This window comes from Chlamydotis macqueenii, chromosome 7 (assembly GCF_036417535.1).
Source record: "Chlamydotis macqueenii isolate bChlMac1 chromosome 7, bChlMac1.mat, whole genome shotgun sequence".
Lineage (NCBI taxonomy): Eukaryota > Metazoa > Chordata > Aves > Otidiformes > Otididae > Chlamydotis > Chlamydotis macqueenii.
In genome coordinates, this window is record NC_141562.1 from 16,978,641 (window position 1) to 16,984,314 (window position 5,674).

The 5,674-nt window shown below is 50.3% G+C and overlaps 1 long non-coding RNA gene across 1 annotated transcript; it reads left to right on the forward strand.

Annotated features, from left to right (window-relative positions):
• Window positions 1-405: 405 nt before the first annotated feature.
• Window positions 406-3,643, forward strand: LOC147600074 (uncharacterized). The gene is made up of 4 exons (XR_015259072.1): window positions 406-683; window positions 812-964; window positions 1,215-1,343; window positions 1,938-3,643. It is a non-coding gene; the product is annotated as an uncharacterized LOC147600074 (long non-coding RNA).
• Window positions 3,644-5,674: the final 2,031 nt, after the last annotated feature.

Here is a 5,674-nt window from a genome sequence, read left to right on the forward strand (position 1 = left end):
CGGAGCTGAGGGGACCCGCGCCCCCACTCACGCCGGGTCCCGGGGCTGATGGGGCCCGGACACGCCCCGCAGACCCGCCGGCACTGCGGGGACCGCCACCTCCGGGCTGAGGGGCCGGAACCTCTGAGCCGCGGCCCCGTTGCCGCTGTCACCCGCCGCCCCGTCCCGCCGGGGCCTGCGCCCGTCCCCACCGCCCGACCCCCCCGCGGCGGCGGGGCTCGCTGCTCACCGTGCGGCGCGGTCGGGTCGGGTCGGGTCGGGTCGGGTCGGGTCGGGTCGGTGCGGCCGCCGGGCGGTGGCGGCGGCGGCCCCGTGTCCCGTGCGGCGGCGGCGGGCGGGGCGGGCGGCGGTAGGAGTCACGTGACCGCCGTGTCATGCCGCGCCGCCATCTTGTGCGCGGCGGGCCCGGGCCGGTGTCCGCGCCCCGCGGGGGAGCGGCGCTGCCGAAAACCCGTTTTCCAGCGAGATTTATCCCCTCCGCTGATAAATTCCCTGCCCCGTTTGATATTTCCATCAAACCAGCCACTCTGAAGCTTTCTGAGTGCGTGTGTCCAAAAATAAATTGAACATATCAGCATAGCGTACTCTGAGCTGATGAGGTGTAGCAGGGGGTGAGAAATTCTCATCCTAAATCTGCTGGCATCTTGGCACACCCGTCCAGACACGGCCTCATCCTTCTGGAGGTGAGGCCGGGCGCCGTGCCGGCGTGGGGAACCCTTCCCTTTCCACAGGGAAGGTGGGATCCGGTGCTGGGGCGAGCGGGGCCGGAGATGGAGCAAACTCTGATATCTGCTTTTATTTCACTTTCCAGGGGCTGTTCCTGGCCATTGGTGTTCTGCTCACCTTCGTCATAACCTCAAGAGCTCTGGAGACACAAGTCGGCTGTTATTAATGAAATCTTAGTTAAAATAAAATCACGGGACTATTTAGCTTGGGAGCGACCTCTGGGTGTCATCTTCCCCAGGTAGAAAGAGTGTAAAATGCAGTTTCACGAGCGCTTAACACCTCACATCCTATTTCAAACCTCGCACCTCACAAGTTGTGCCTTGTTAATACAAAAAGAAGTCAGGGTTTTTTTCTATCCAAAAAGCATTTTGCAATGCCCACGGAGGCAGTGGGGATACCCGCATGCACTGAGCCTGGTTTCCCTGTGGGTCTGCTCCCCAGCATGGGAAGATTTGCAAGATCTGATTAAAACTTTTCTCATATTTCAGGCTTTTGTTATCTCTCCGAGGTGGTTGCCAGCCAGCAGATCGTGGAGATAGCAGAGCCGCACCACATCCAGTTACCTCTCCCAGGCAGGAGGAAGATGAAAACACACACAAGAGGGACTGGATGTGCTGGTAAGTCACAGTAACATCGAGCAAGAGACAGTTTTCGCCGATCTTGGCACGTAAACATGGAGAAATCTAAAAAAAAAACTCTCATAATTTATCCTAATTGACAAGTGATTGTAGGCATTACCCAAGCAAAACCAACATTAAGCTTGGCTAAACAGTAATTTACACACTGGGAGAGGTGAAACACAGTGGCGTCCTGGTCCTCTGTAAAGAACTACCAAATGCTGCAGTTTCTTAATATGGCATTTAGCCATTCAGAGGGAAAATTCTGTGTAATAAAACTCAAATTTAGAGCCAGTGTGAAAGTTACATTTTGAGATATGCCACAATGTGCAGCTCTTTACACTTTTCCGTCAGTGCTGATAAAGAGGGAATGAATTTTGTTTGACCTCAGCATCCAGAAAACAGCTTTTGCCCTGTGCAAACTGCTTAGTAGTTAGGAGGGGAAACACAGGTAAAAGAAGATGGCTTAGGAGAAGCCAGCACGAGATTTCACTTGACTTTTCTCCCAAATAATTTGCAGTCTGCTTTTTTACCTGGTTGTCTGTGTGCGGCACTTGTGGGCTAAATATAAATGCATCTTTTTTATCTGAATAGGAAACCAGAGTCGGAGCATTGTACTGGCCACTATTTTAACATTCTTTGTGTGGCATCTCCTGGAAGTCATCATGGAAATGCGAAAGAAATGCAGGTATTGTGTTGCCTCACCCAACGTTTTGGGAGCACTGAGCCAGTCACTACCGGCAGAGGAGGTTTTCTCCAGGCAAATGGACAGGACCAGAGTCCTCCAGAGCTGAGGCGGAACTCTTTGATCTTTTCCCACAGAGCAAGAAAGCACATTGTAAACCCTCTGAGCTAACAAAATACTGCCTTAAACAAGAAGTTTTCAGAGAGGCCAAACCCCACGTGTATCACTGGTGCAGCTTGCAAATGACCCTCCCCTCCTGCCCCCTTCCAGGCAGGTCCTTTCCTCCCCCTTGCTCTTGTTGCCACAACCTTGTTTTTAATTCAGTCACTTCATCTTTTTTGGGGTTTGTTGCTGAAGACAACCCAGACGTCAACGGCTTCAATTCTCCCATCCCTGATGAGGGTTTTATTTGTGAATAGATTTAATACCGGCTGCTTCGTTCCTTTTTTTTCCCAAGTTGACCAGGCTTAAAATCTGATTCCTAACAAAGCTTTGCAAGGCTGGCTTGTATGAGCATGACCCAGAGGAAAGGACAAAAAAGCTTGTTGGGAGTGCCAGTGCGTCCTCCTTGGGGTGGTGGAGCCCATGGGGGACTGCGTAATCCCCGTCACATTATATGTTTTTATTTGCTCCCCTTGTGTGATGCTGTCAACACAGGGCTGCTCGCAACTGGGGTTCCCGCTTTTCAGCAGGGCGCTGTTTTCTCCCTGTCATTTCTTGCAACCCCATCCTACTAATGCTATAACAGGATTAATGTGGCTGACACTTCCCCCGGGGTAATCGTATAATAAATTCCCCTTTTCTGGGCTTGTTCCCCTAGTATGGGCATTTTCCAGAAAATAATACGAACCTGAAGGCTGTGCAAATTGATTCCCAGGCAGCCTGACCTCCCTCTTGGGAATGACAAAGGGCTGTCCGAGAGGCTTAGAAATAGCTGTCCCGGGCTGCTGCCTGGGCTTAATCCTGCTGAGCCACTTCTGTTCCTGCAAACAACCTTTCCTGCCGGCCTACAGCCAGTCCCCAAGCACCGAGAGTGGGGAAGATGCTGAGAGATTGTGTTGGCACCATGTAGCATCATTTCGGGGGGCTCCCTGCGGGATGGAGGTGCCCTTCTGGGAGCGGGAGGGGACAACCTGGGGGTTTCTCCTGCTGGTGCTTTGATTTAATTGATTAATGAAAATCGATATACACATTGATGAATCGACTGATGCTAATAGATTGCTGTCAATAATAACCACTAAATATTGATCAGTAGTTAATAAATTATATTCCATTTGAAGAGCTATTTTCATGTAAATGCCATACATTTACCATTAGCACACTAATACTTCATTAATGAACTCATATGAAGCAAACTTAAATAACATTTCAATAACCTTCTTCATCTTCCCACACTCACCGTAGGTGCATCTTTCAGTACGGCCATGACCATTTACCCAGTCACTTCATTTATGACATCATTGACTCATTGATGTATTTATGACATCACTTGACTTTAGCTGGTGTAATTTGCATAGGTTGCATCATTTCAGTTGGTTCCATCAGTTATTTAGTGGTTTTATCCGTTGTACCACTTAACATTAAATGGCATAATCAACTCAGTGCCTTCATGATACCATTGTGGTAGCAGATGACATCATTTATTCAGTGACTTTACGCTAACTCTGAAGTTCGTTGGGGTTGGACTGACTGTGATTTTTTAGAAGACTTAGAAATAGAAACGGCAGGAGCGGTCGTTGCTCTGGATTTGTACAGCACACCGCACCAACCCACGGGGCTTTGTCCCTGTCCCCTCATGGTGTTAAGGACAACAGTAGCTGCGGCAGCGCGAAAAATAAAAATTAAATACATCTTGAATGGAGTCAAGCAAGGGACATGCTGCATTCACGTGCCATGCTTGTAAGAAACTACAGAGCAGGGCTCTTACCTGCAGTATAAATGATAAAAGAAACCAAAATACCTGTTTCCAAAGGATGCAGTAGATTCCAATTCAGCTATTTTATTACTCAAGCAAGTGATTAATGGTGCGATGGCATCATCTTCTCAGATCAGCAGCAATATCACCCCAAGATATGTTGCAAGATTGTGGAGTTTTCCTCCTGTTCGTTTCAGATCATTAGAAAAAGACGTAAACTCATTTCTTTAATTAATGTGATTTTAATGGCTGATTGCCCCTGGCTAAAACAGCATGTGTCTTTGGGGGGAAATGCATAAAAATCTGAAATAAAAGGAGAAACACTTAACAGAGGCAAGGTAATAGTAACAATTTCCCCATTTAAATAGAAGAAAAATTTAAAAGAGGCGTGAAAGAAGGAAGAAAAGAGAATTCAAAGGAGACAGCGGGCCAACAGCTATGAAGAGAGGACCCGCGGGGTTTTCCAGAGGCCCGCTGTGCTCGGCACAGGGCTGTCACTGACCCATCCGGAGCATCCCACAGGCGAACGGGTTGTCCCGGCTGGACTGGGGACAAGGAGACAGATACAGCAGCGCCATGGCAGCCGCTCGACAGGGCCGTTTATCTCCATGCTCTTGCAGGCTGTGGTTGGAGTTTTGATCTGATTTGCTTTGAAACTTATCGAAACGGCTCCTCACATGCTGCAGCCCTTCATTTTTCCCACAATGCTCGTGCTGCTCACTCAAAAAGCTTTTTTTTCCCCAGGACTCCTAACGTTAACTCTAGATAAACAAAAGTGGATTTGAATCATTGCTGTGCTGCCTGTCTCAGCTTGCCCCTTCCGTTGTGCTTATCCCCAAAAGGGTAAATCCTGTTTTTCCATACGCACACGCACACCAGCAGGGCTCAGCTGAGCCTGGACCCCAGCCGACCCGCTCCGAGCAGATGGTGCCTGCGTGCTCGGGCAGGCCCGGCAGCACAGGGCTCTACAGCAGCCCAAGAGACGTTAATTACAGAATGGTTAAAACTCAATTATATCAACCAGGCTGTGGGCGGGAGTTAGAAGAAGAAGAAAACCTTGCTCTGTGAAATCAGCAGCACTGAGGTGGGATTTCATGGGGGCAGTCCCACAGCTGTGGCTTCCCAGTGACTTGGGGAGCCCCGATCAGCTCCCAGCTTTCAAAAGAGGAGATTACCTGCGGATGCTCCTTGATTTGCTCTGCCAGCAGGTTTATTCTCAGAGCAGTGTGCTAAAATCATGGGAGAATGGGAGGAAATGGCCTTGCAAGTGCTTAAGGCTGAATTTGCAGTGTGGCAGAGGCTGGGAAGAAGCAGGTGTCTTAGGGCATAGCAGCGTAACAATTATGTTGGAGAAAGACAAACGGGGACTGGGTGCTTCAGAGATGCAGCAGTGGTGAAGTTCCTGATCCATCCTACCATAATTCCCTGGATCCATCTGCTAGGAGTTCCCAGCCACCATGGAGCTCTGCACTCTCCAGCAAGTCCTGGAGATGGTCACCTCAAAACTAATGTCCTGCTGTGGGGTCAGATGTGCCACCACAGGCTGGAGGTGCCCCAGGGTGGGGGTCTCCAGCCCAACCCCGCTCCCAGCAGGGCCAGCACTGCAGCGGGTCACTGGGGCTCATGTCTGAGTGAATTGGGGCATCCCCGGGGATGGGGATCCTCCACTGCTTGCACGGGGTCGGGCTGTTCCCTTGGCCGGCCGGGGTTTCCCGTGCTGCAGCTGTGCCG